The sequence below is a fragment of the Natrix helvetica genome (assembly GCF_964273705.1).
Source record: "Natrix helvetica genome assembly, chromosome: 1".
Classification (NCBI taxonomy): domain Eukaryota; kingdom Metazoa; phylum Chordata; class Lepidosauria; order Squamata; family Natricidae; genus Natrix; species Natrix helvetica.
The window spans coordinates 74,127,483-74,140,399 of NC_138548.1; the positions used below are offsets into that span (position 1 = coordinate 74,127,483).

At 43.3% G+C, this 12,917-nt stretch overlaps 1 protein-coding gene across 8 annotated transcripts in view; it reads left to right on the top strand.

Annotated features, from left to right (window-relative positions):
• Positions 1–12,917, top strand: part of DPF3 (double PHD fingers 3) — a 262,300-nt gene that overhangs the window by 123,778 nt on the left and 125,605 nt on the right. The window lies entirely within an intron of this gene.

Here is a 12,917-nt window from a genome sequence, read left to right on the forward strand (position 1 = left end):
GAATATTGTTCAACTGAAGACAATTTAGCAGACAACTTCACTAAGGCACAAAGTTCAGTGAAACATACCTCATCATGTGAAGGTTATCATCTTAGATTGTGAGTGGATATATTGATCTACCCAAAGGGGAGAATGTTAGGGTGTAACCAACAAGTTGGGTAGACAATATATTGTCATGTATCTTTAAGAGAGGAGATCTGCTAATTGGTAGATTGCAGCATATAAATTGCAGCTGATGTTCTCTGTCTCTCTCTCTCTTGCCTTGATGTATGATAACTGCTGTCTAACTGTTATTACTGTTGCTACTACTTACTGTGTGTAAGTTATTGGACTGTTTTTCTCTGTGTATGACTTTTTGGCTGTGTTTATGGATTTTGCTATATTCTTCAGAAAGTAAAGTTTGTTTTTGTTACTTTACTATCCATTATTCAGTGTGGTTGCTTTATATATCGCACGCTGCGTATACTTTACAGGGTTGCTCTGTTATAACCTCGACCTGGGGTTCATTGCTAGTGCTTAATTGCACTAGTACCACTAACAATGTGTGCAAAGCGTGCATGCAAGCGAACCAGCAGTAAAGCCGGGCTGAACCCACCCCTGATACAGATTGAACAAAAATGGTGATAAAATATATCCCTGTCTGACTTCGCTTACTGATCCTGAAGCAATCTGTGTCTCCATAGAGTGTTCTCACTATTGCCTGCCTTAGTTGGGACACCACGATAGCACAAAGCCACCTATAGCTTATTATGTTCTGTATAGTGAAAAGTTTTTCTGTAATAGATAAAACACTTATATAGACCCTTTTGATATTTGTGCCTTTTCCATACTCCATTGGCAAAGTGATCTCGAGTGCCACACCCCTTTCTAAAGCCAGCTTGCATATCAGAAATTCTTGATCATTTTTTTTTTTTTTACAAAGCAGTTCACCGTTGCTTTCTCTAACCCTTCCTATTTATCCAGGCTTGGGATAATGATGAATCAACCTTATGACTGGGTTAACAAATTAATAAAAATAAATACATAAATTGACACTGATGTATTTGTCCCCAATTCCATTTCTCTTTGACTTATGTAAAATGTATGGCACTGCTGCTTACTTTCAGTAAGAAGCAAAACCAACTTTTATTTTTAAATCACTTCTCTTTTGCACCAATCTGATTCCTCAAATAAAGGCTGTATTTCATGGTGATCAGTTCAGGGTTAATCTTAAACAATACAGTGCATGTCCTTCTCTTTCTTTGTCTTCCTCCCCCTGTAGCTTTTTCACTAGCTTTGAGTTATGGCTCTTCCACACTAATGAGATAAGCAACATAATTCACTGTGGATGCAGGTATTTCCTCTATAATCAAACAGTTAGAACCTTTGGTAAAACACACTGAAAGGCAAGGCAGTTCAGGAGAAGGGAAGACAATACCCCAAGCCAAATAGAGCCTAAACCAAAACCAACCTATGATCACCTTTTCCATTCAGGCAGACCTGCCCGGACGTATGCATAGGCAGGAACATCTCTCTTTCTTGATGTTTCCCCTACTTTTGTCTTGCTTGTGGTTAGAGGAGAGAAAGAGACGGGGGAGGAGAGAAAGATGGAAAGAGAAAGACAGTAGAAGAAAGAGAAAAAGAGAGAGTTTTTTCTAGGAAATTACCTTGCAGGGACTTCATCTCACCATATAGTCAATAGCTTCTACTTTTAAGATTGATGGTCATATGAAGAATTCTTCTCAGATGAATTAGGCCAGTGATGGCGAACCTTTTTTGGCTCATGTGCCAAAAGGGGGGGGGGCGCACAGGAGGGTCGCGCGCAGGCATGCCACACTCATAATGCAATGTGCGACGTCCAGCGCACATGTGCGCATGACCAGCGCTTCCCCCCATTTTTTGCATGCTTGTTTTGCCCTCCCCAGGCTCCAGAGGCTTTATAGGAGCCAGGGGAGGGTGAAAACAGTCCCCCCCGGAGGCCTTCCGGAGGCTTCAGGAGCTTCCCTGGGCTAAAACCGACCCTACAAGCAAATCACAACTCCATTCCCAAACTTCCAGTTTGCCCGTAGGGGTGTTTTTTTGTGCTCCAGAGGTCTCAGGGAAGCTACTGAAGCCTCTGGGTGGGGGGCTGTTTTCGCTCTCCCCAGGCTCCTATAAATCCTCTGGAGCCTGGGGAGGGTGAAAAATGGCCTAAAACAAAAGCTGAAGTCAGCTGGCCAGCGCGCACATGCATGCTGGCCAGCTGACAGGGCAACGCCTCGCGTGCCCTGACAAATGACTCCGCGTGCCGCCTGTGGCAAGCGTGCCTTAGGTTTGCCATCCCGGAATTAGGCTGAAGTTGCCCTGCTTGCTTGTTAGTGCAGAGCCTTATCAATTAGTAAAGGAAATCCAGATTTTTTAAAATGTAGGATAGTTTCTGGCCCTATTGTGCCTCTTTTGATCTGGACTTCTTGGGGTTATCTTCTCTTTTTCTGAGTTGGAAGTTTTTTTGTGTCACTTGGAAAATATGACAGAGATTTGTTTCCTCTTGCATTTTTCTTAGGAAGTACAATTGCTCTGCAGGAATAAAAATGTAAAACACAAAACAAAATACACACAAAAATTCCAGCCATCTGCAGCTTCTTCTATTTAAATTAACTGGGACAATTGTTAGTTATACTTACCAGACAAGAAAGCATGCCATGCTTTTGCCATGTGCTTTGCCTGAGTTTGATCTTTCAATTTTGTTTTGTTTGTATGCCTCTCACTTGATGTTTTCAAGCCACAGTACAAATTGAAGCCGCTGTATTGATCTGACCATTCCTCAACTTAAAAAAAAAACTTCTTTCAGTTTGGGTGACCTAGTTTGTTACAGGTGGATTATTTTGAATTGAATCTGATTCTGTGAGGCAAGTTGCATAAATGGTACTTTCAACACGAGAAGCAGACTGCCAAATGTCACATACTTTGAAGACATCCTGTCTTTTACTAAGGCTCATATTATATTACAATACATCATACTTGTTCCTTGTTTCTGGTTTTAGCCACCTCATAGCACTGAGAATTATCCCTCATAACTCTGTGTGCACACCTGAACACCTGATCTCACAGGCGGAAGGCAGGAGTAACTTTGGGCTTGCAATTCACACACTGGGGTTCCACTTTATTATATGTCACTTTGAGTGAATCAAACATCAAAGTCTATCAAATATTGCTTTATTTAGCATGAGAATTTATAACATCTCTTTGAAAACTGTTTAAATACTTTTTTAATCACAAATATTTGGAAGGCTTTTTTTAAAGATTAAGGGTATGTATGGGCCAGTTTGGTGCTTATATTATTGGACCAGGAACAGGGAAAAATGAGTTATATTTCTGCCAACTGTGTGACCTGGGGTCAATCACTCTTTCTTAGTCCTTAAAACCCATTTCTGAGAAGATTGCCTAGAAAACCGCAGAGTCTAAAGGCAAATTTGGGAAAAACACCCTCCTTCCCCCTTGAGATACATACTATTCCCACCTTGCCTGTCTTCAAGCAGTTTTTTTTTAAAAAATATTCCTCCCCAGGCCTTAGGTTATTTGAGCAGGTTCCTTTTAGATGAGGGTGATGATAAGACACATTTCGTTGTTCCCCTCATGTGTTCATTTTTATTTTATATAATGCCGTGTACGTGCTTTATGTGTGGATACTGTTGTCTTTTAATGTTGTAAAACCACCCATAGTCATTTTGGAGTTGGGCTGCCTAGAAATTTGACAACTAAAATTAATGAACAAATGAATGCATAATTTTAAAAGTAGGAAATCTTACACTCTTTCTTCAAATTGTATCACTGCAGCCCTTTCCAGTAAAACAAAGTGGATTGCAATGGTGCATGATAATGCAAATTGGTGGACTTTCCTAGTGGAAAGGCAGGATTGAATTGACCTTCTGGGAAGGTCATTGCATCAGGGAACCTACTATAGACACAACACGATTGCTCTGCACTGAAGATCAATGGCTCCTCTGTGGAGATCATAGAGAGCACCAAATTCCTTGGTGTTCACCTGGCGGAGAACCTCACCTGGTCCCTCAACACCGGTTCCATAACAAGGAAGTCCCAGCAGCGTCTTTACTTCCTTAGGAAACTGAGGAAGGCACAGCTTCCACCACACATCCTCACAACCTTCTACAGAGAGACCATCGAGAGCACCCTGAGCAGCTGCATCACCACCTGGTTTGGGAATTGCACCATTTCAGATCGCAAGACCCTACAGCGAATAGCGAAATGACATGTTTAAGACATTCTCTGGTTGATTGCTTCCATTTTACCATATTTTCCTTGCTTCTGAAAATATATGATAAGCTTTCAATTTTGACCAGCTGAAGTCCTATAGGGAAAACATTTTCCCCAGATGTACAGACACTCATAAAATAGGATAGATAGAAGCTGGATTAATTACAACGCACAAAATTGCTCTGATAAAGCAAGGGGCAGAGGACAGTGCTGTAAAAATACTTCCCCCCTCAAACCTTGGTTCACAGAAAGTCCAAGTATTAGTTTCTCAATGCTGCCTACTGCCAGTGATTCTCCAGAGCTGCCCTATGGACCTTGCAAAGTATTTAAATGCACAATCTTTTATTTCAAACAAGAGACTGATATTGGCCCTTTCTTTTCTAATAAGTTAACATTGAGCAGTATTCTTCTGATCTTCCTCCCTCCCTCCCACCTGTAACTTCCAGAGAAATGTATAATATTCAGGTAGTACTTACTTAACAACTACAACTGAGACTGGCAACTCCATCAATAAGTGCCCCTGTTGTCCAACATGTTCCTCATGTGACTGCAATTTCAATCTTATTCCTATCTTTTCTATTGACCTGGCTTGTTAGAAGCTGACTGGGAAGGACACCAATGGCAATAATGTGACTGTGGGCCGTGATGATGAAACCCTAGTGCCGCGTAACAGAGTGAGCTCCTATTACTTGTCCCAGCTTCTGCCAACTTAGCAGTTTGAAAGCATGTAAAAATGCAAGTAGAAAAATAGGGACCACCTTGATAGGAAGTTAACAGCACTCCGTGCATCTTTGGCGTTTAGTCATGCTGGCCATAAGACCATGGAGACATCTTCGAACAGTGCTGGCTCTTCGGCTTAGAAACAGAGATGAGTACTGTCCTTAGAGCCGGAAATGCCTAGCACGCATGTGTGAGAGAACCTTTACCTGTACCTTATAGAAAACTAACATTTCCTGGTCCTAAAGAGGAAGAATTCAAGGATCTCTTGCTTTTATATTAGCCTAACAAAATTGACTCCACTGAGTCTGCATTTTCTAATTTATTTATGAATCATCCGATAATTTGTTAGCCTCAAGAGGAGGAAGGGTGGATCAGACTAATTTCATTCAAACTCTTACTGCCAACAAGTCTGGATAATTCACAATGAAAACAAAGCAAAACCCTGCAGTTATATTTGCAAAATTCAATCCAGTTTGTTTAGGTTTTTTTGTTTTTGTTTTTAAAGAAAAGGGGAAGGTGAAATACTTTCCCCCAATATTAAGTATCCTGTTTTGGTTTTTTTGCTGGAAAAAGAAATATAACATGATTCTTCTTCTGCTCTGCTTTTTTAAAAACTTGTCTCAAAGGTCTTGGCCATTTCTTTATGCTGCAGTTTAACATTACTAGCCAAGCGTTGTCACAATTTGACTCACTGCCAGCAACATACCGAAGTAATCTCCACCTCGGATTGTATATATTTTATGTTTTTTCAGCCTCTTAGATGCAATGATCTTTGGAGATAGTGGTCTTATCTCCCATTTCCAGTCTGCTGCACCTTGATAGAGAAAACATTTGCCCATAGAGATCTCTACATAGGAGAGAAAGTTGTAATCTCTGCTTCTGCTTAGCGATGTTGTTTAGCTTTTACTTTCCCAGGAAATAAAGGATTTCTAGTCTATTCAGCACTGGGTCTTATTTGTATGATTGGAAGTTGTATCAACATATGATATAGTTCTGCATGAATATTTTGAAGAAAAGCCATGATATTCTCAAAGAAACTCTTAGATGAGTGTTTTGTATTACCTAAAAGTAATATTTCAACTAAAGCATGGGTCCCCAATCCTAGGGCTGTGGCCCACTACTGCACCATGGCCCACTACTGCACCTGGGCCATGAGAGTGACAGGGGAGCGTGTTTCCTTGTGCAGCTCCACTTTCACGAGTGGCAGGTGCTTACATGAATTGCAGGTGCTCACAGGATTACACAAAGCTCCAGTTGTTGAGTGGTAGGCATGCACACTTGTGGCTCACACAAATGGAGCTGTGCGCATGTGTGCCTACCATTCACCTGGAGCAATCTCCTCTCTCTCCCCCCGACCCCCCATGTTGATCCGCCAAGCAGGAAAGGTTGGGAACCGCTGAACTAAAAGAATAATTTATCCATCCATCATTGTATGTCTGTCTTTATATTATACACTATATTGCCAAAAGTATTCACTCACCTGCTTTTACTCGCATATGAACTTACTGTAAGTGACGTCCCATTCCTAATCCATAGGGTTCAATATGACATCAACCCACCCTTTGCAGCTGTAACAGCTTCAACTCTTCTGGGAAGGCTGTCCACAAGGTTTAGGAGTGTGTGTATGGGAATCTTTGACCATTCTTCTAGAAGCGCATTTGTGAGGTCACACACTGATGTTGGATGAGTTTACGTGGCCTACCACTTCGTGGCTGAGTTGCTGTTGTTCCCAAACACTTCCACGTTCTTATAATACAGCTGACAGTTGACTGTGAAATATTTAGGAGCGAGGAAATTTCACGACTGGATTTGTTGCACAGGTGGCATCCTATCACAGTTCCACGCTGGAATTCACTGAGCTCCTGGACCCATTCTTTTACAAATGTTTGTAAAAACAGCCTGCATGCCTAGGTACTTGATTTTTTACCCCTGTGGCCATGGAAGTGATTGGAACACCTGATTCTGATTATTTGGATGGGTGAGCGAATACTTTTGGCAATATAGTGTATCTTTATATCTTTATATCTATCTATGTATGTATCTACCTACCTACCTACCTACCTACCTACCTACCTACCTACCTACCTATCTATCTATCTATCTATCTATCTATCTATCTATCTATCTATCTATCTATCATCCATTTATTCCAGGTAATGGTAGAACTTGAGATCCTAGATTAGAACTCTGTATACATATAGAGAAACAATAAAGACATTTTTGCTGCTCCTGTCCAATCCTGATTTATCATTTCTTTAAACTCTTTTTCACTTTATTACCAGCTTGGGTCCTTCCTTGTCTCTTTGGCTGAGCTAAGAAGAGCAACAATCCTATCCTAAAGTTTGTACAAATTTGCAGCAGCAGATGATAGGGTACAGATGATTACCGATGTTATTGGACAAAGCTCACAGGCAGTACAAATTAAAGAGTTCTTCAGGAAGTGTGGCTACTGTCAGGGTAATTTTCTCTATAAAATAAAAGTCTGAAGCTAGAGATTCCTCAAATTCCAATTTATTAGAACAGCCATGTCGGCACATCTGGGAAACCCCAATCTGAAAGCTTCCAGGTTTTCCCCACCCAGTTGAAAGTTCAAGACCCTGCCCCAGCACCCACAAGTCCATCACATGGTCCAATCAGTCACTGCCATGAAGGAAGATTCCTCCCATCCATGTCAGTCCAGATGCCGGGGCAAAATGACCTTGACTCTCTGAGAAGGAATGTTATTATGGCTACATATCTCCCATGCTCCGTACAATCCCCCCTCCCAGTTTCCCACAGCAGAATGTGTGGCAGGGTTGAGGCCCAAAGGAAAAGATGGCTTCCAAGCCTGATTGTTGTGCTGATATCCCACAGGGCCACCCAGAAATAGCGACATCAGCTGAAGCCTGTGTATCGGAGGTGGAGTGAGGCCTGAGTTCTGCCCCAGGGAGAAAAACAACAATAACAGATTGCCCAGAAGTTTGACAGGATTTCAGTGTGCTGAGCCAGAAATAAATCAAGTAGCTCCAAACACGGACAATGATTACAGAGTTGTGGAGCTGATTCTGGAATAGTGCAAATGACCCCATGTTTTAAGTGCCCGGGATTTAAAATCTGAGCACAGTATATATAACTTCTAAAGAAGGTTGTAGTAAAAAAAAGTTTCATATAATAGCTTGCTTCACCTGTTGAGTGTTTTTTTCCCCTTTTTTTCAAAAATTTCATCCAGGTGCGCTTGATGTGGCTTTAAAAAATACCTTAAACCAAACTAATCTTTTCCTGTCTGCCAAGTCTCTGGGGGAAAGAACAGATAGGAAATGCTCCCTGCCTTCCATTCTCTATAGTCAATTTCTCAATCTGATCTTATTAGAGAACCTGATTTAATCAGTTTTGCAGTCAGACAGAAAACTCCCTGGATTGATTTTCCTTGTTTATATAAGGAACGTACACTTTCCCCAGCAGTAAAATTGATAGCCCAGACTGTATTTGGTAGTACATAGGCATCACACTTGCCTGAAGAACTATAATAAAAGCATTAAGAAAAAGGAGAAAGGTCGGGGTTTTTTTGCCGAGGTGGAGGGAGAAAAGAGTTTCAGAGGAACCTATTTCACATTTTCTGTAGGTAAGGCAGACTTTATTCTTAAAGAATAAAATGTCACGTAGATCCGCAGGCTGATATCATATACCAGTGTGCATGTGTGCGCTATTATGGATGTGAGCCCACCCACCTGTGCATGCGCACTTGACCCCCCCACCTGCGCATGCATGAGCGACCCCCTGCATGGGGGGGATTTTATATACCGCCCCGAGTCCCTGCGGGGAGAGGGGGGCGGTATATAAATTTAATAAAACTCAAAACTCAATTTTCACCCTCCCCAGGCTCCGGAGGTAGGTCATTCTTTGGGGCAAATAAAGAAAGTGACTTCCGGTTTGCTTGGAGGGTCTTTTCAAGCCTCCGGAGGGCTTCTGGGGGGAGCGGGGGAGGCTCTTTTCACCCTCCCCAGGCTCCTATAAAGCCTCTGGAGCCTGGGGAGGGCGAAAAAGCATGTAAAAATGGGGGGTGTCGTGCGTTGTGTGCACATGCGCACTGGAGGGTCGTGCGTTGCATTATGGGTGCGGCATGCCCGCACACTACCCCCCTGCACTCCCCCCCTTGTGGCACGTGAACCAAAAAAGGTTCGCCATCACTGGTCTACACCTTGAGTCCTGTTTGGTGTGGCAGATCCCTTCTTCTATAGATCTGGTACTTTGTGCCTTTTGTTTTGCTGCTATGATCAGCTGTGACCTCAGCTATCAGTTGATGGAACATCCCATGCAAGTCTTATTTTGGCATAGCATTTTCTCTGCTTGCTCTTCCTCTATGTCCGCTACTGAGCCACAGTGGTGTATTGGTTAGAATGCAGCATTGCAGGCTAAATCTGCTCACAGCCAGGAGTTCGATCCTGACCAACTCAAAGTTGAGTAAGTCTTCCATCCTTTAGTGGTCAGTAAAATGAGGACCCATATTACTGAGGGAAATTTGTAAACCACTCAGAGAATGCTGTAAAGGCATTCTCTCATTAGACTATCTTTGGGTGGCATCTTACTAATGTACTTCTGGATCCTCTGCCTTTCATCCATGACAGTGGCTTTGAGTCTTATTAGATACCTCCCACCCTCTTTCTGGATGTTGTGTAGCAGTGGTGGGTTTCAAATGTTTTTAGAACCTATTCTGTAGGTGTGGCCTGTTTTGTGGGAGTGGCTTGGTGATCATGTGGCCGGGTGGGAGTGGCTTGGTGATCATGTGACCGGGTGGGAGTGGCTTGGTGATCGTGTGAGCAGGTGGGAGTAGCTTGGCAGTCATGTGACTGGGTGGGAGTGGTCAAGTTGATGTCACTGATTTATTTGCCCCAAAGAATGACCTACAAAAAGAAGATATTAAAAAAAAGGAAATTTATTATTTTGTGCACTTATTACTTAAATAAGAATAAAATAAGTACACAAAACAATAAAACAGCTACTTAATGAGGAAATATGGCTGTCCTTGCCGGTCTTCAACATTACTGACCACCTTACACACACACTTCCAGCCTCTCTGTCTCTTCCCACTTCCTGGATTAACTCGAAGTTTTAAAAACTCACAGCCTGTGCACAGCACACACTCTTCCAGCCCCTCTGCCTCTTCCCTCTTCCTGGATTCATTCAGATGTTTTTAAAAGAGTGGAAGAGTGTGTGCGTGTGCACAGACTGTGAGTTTTCAAAACGTCTGAGTGAATCTAGGAAGAGGGAAGAGGCAGAGGGGCTGGAAGTGTGTGTGTGTGTGTGCACAGGCTGTGAGTTTTAAAAGTGTCTGAGTGAATCCAGGAAGAGGGAAGAGGCAGAGGGGCTGGAAGTGTGTGCGTGTGACAGGCTGTGAGTTTTTAAAACTTCGAGTGAATCCTGGAAGAGGGGCTGGAAGCGTGTATTCCTATAGTATCTTCCAGCCCCTCTGCCTCTTCCCTCTTCCCCAACCTCCTCCCCACCCCCACCTCAGCCACTCACCAGTTCTTTCTTCTTCTGGTTCTTCTTCTGAGAACTTTTCAGCAGCATGGTGAAGATGGTTTGTGTGTGACTGAAAGAGCAAACAAGGGGAGGGTGTGTTCCGGTAAGGGGCCTCCTGACCAATAGGTACGGGAAGGCACACTAAATTTCACCATTCGGTATTGCCGTACCAGTCCGTACCGGTTGAAACCACCACTGTAATCTCTGGGTGTCAGACTTGGAGTGGAAATCTCTGTACATTGAAAGGAACTTCCAGGTTTTCATATCAACAGTCTCCATGTCTTCCTTTGACCAGCTCACTAAACCAGCAGGTTATCTAATAACATATTGATGGCCTGGATCTTGTGCAAACTCTCGTTAGTTGACTTCAGGTGTTATCTTCCATAATCACATTGCATTTATATAGTGCCAGGGATTCCACAGATATATCTGTGGAGTATTGAGCCATAGGTTATCCTGTAGTCAATCTACGCTATGCTCAGATTGGTCAGTCTAAAACTTGAGTTTCGGGTGAGTACTCTACCTATGAACCTCTGGTATTTTAAGCTTCTGGTGGTGGAGTGTGTGTGCGTGTGTGTGCACATATGTGTATTTGGGCATGCACATGTGTGTGTATATATTGTTGAAGGATCAGGGCATATTAGAAGATAAATTAATAAATCCAGGCTCTCAAGAAAATTGTTAAGCTGCTGACATGGTTTTTGAGAACAACTAACACTGAAAAACATTCTTGTGTTACACATTTGTAACACTATAATATAAAAAAAATTGGTTTCTCTCAGCATTTTACATTTGTGGCTAGACAGCTGGGTAAGTAACAAGTAGCATGTAAAGTAAGTAACATGTAACATGTAAAGCATATTAAAGAGATCTTTAGATTCTTCCTTTCATCTCCTGGCTTAACTTCCGTAAAAAAAAATGCAATAAAAGCAGTAAGTCACCTAATTATTCTAATTGCTCTGCCATTCAGTGATTAACTATTTTGTGTCTGGAAATCATGCATCTTTTGAATTCAGTGTGCATGTGTCTATCACTATATGTACTGTATATCAGGGACGTGCGGTCATTGGAGGCAGGGGAGGCAGAGCCTCCCCTCTCATCATGAAATAATAATATATAAAATAATAATATCCACGAGGGAGTTTCATATATGTAAGAGGAAGAGGAACTCAGGCAGGCGAAAGGAAGCGCTTTAGTCAGCGGGGTGTGGGGGAGAGGAGGGGAAAATGCCTGAGCATTCTCTCCTCTTCTCCCCCACACCCCGCTGACTAAAGCGCTTCCTTTCGCCCGCCTGAGCTCTTCCACGGGCGAAAGAAAGCGCTTTAGTCAGTGGGGTGTCGGGGGAGAGGAGAGAATGCTCAGGCATTCTCCCCTCCTCTCCCCCGACACCCCGCTGACTAAAGCGCTTCCTTTCGCCCGCCTGAGCTCTTCCGCGGGTGAAAGAAAGCGCTTTAGTCAGTGGGGTGTCGGGGGAGAGGAGGAGCGATTCTATCCTCTCCCCTGACACCCCAATGACTAAAGCACTTTCTTTCGCCCACGGCACAGCTCAGGCGGGCGAAAGAAAGCGCTTTAGTCAGTGGGGTGTCGGGGGAGAGGAGGAGAGATTCTATCCTCTCCCCTGACACCCCACTGACTAAAGCGCTTTCTTTCACCCGCGGCACAGCTCAGGCAGGTGGACGCTCAGAGCCCCTGGAGCCTGTGCTCCCTCACAGCTCCTGTCGTTCCGTCTGGCAGGCGCCACCCACCTGGGAAGCAGCTGAGCTGGGAAGTCCTGGCCAGCAGTTTGGCTTCCAGAGTGGGCGGTGCGGGCGCCGGTGGGCTCCTCTGGGCTCCCACCTTCCCAAAGCGCGTCCCTGTTTTTGCGGAAAGCAAAAGAATGGAGAAGAAACGGGGAAGCTTCGGGTGGGAAATGAGGCCATGGAAGAGAATTTTGCCCTTTGCTGGTGAACATGGATCGGTCTTGCGCCCATCCTGGAGAGATCCCACCCTGGGCTGGCTTTCAGAGACTTGAAAGGCTCTTTCCTCAGGCAGGCATCTTTTCCAATGAAATAGATCGAGACAGGAAGATCATTTTATTACATTTGAACGTTTTGACTAAAACGGATTCTCTCATTCAAGGAGGGAACCCAAAGACCATCTTTCTGTCCCTTTTATCAAGAAAATGCCATTGGACAGGGCAAAAATAACTCCTCCTTTGCCCTGGAAATCAGCTACATGGAATTAAACACTATAATCCAATTTCTCTCTGTGTGTGTGTATGTGTTTGTGTGTTTGAGAGGGGGGGAGAGAGGGAGGAAGGAGAAAAAGAAAAAGAAGGAAGATAACTTATTTAAATAAGTTTAAAGCTGTTGCTTTAAATCGGAACTGAGCATGCCTTACTGTGGAATTCTGGGAGTTGAAGTCCACAAGTCTAAAAAAATTGCTGCATCACTAGCCATAAACTTCACTGCACGTCACTGCTGTAT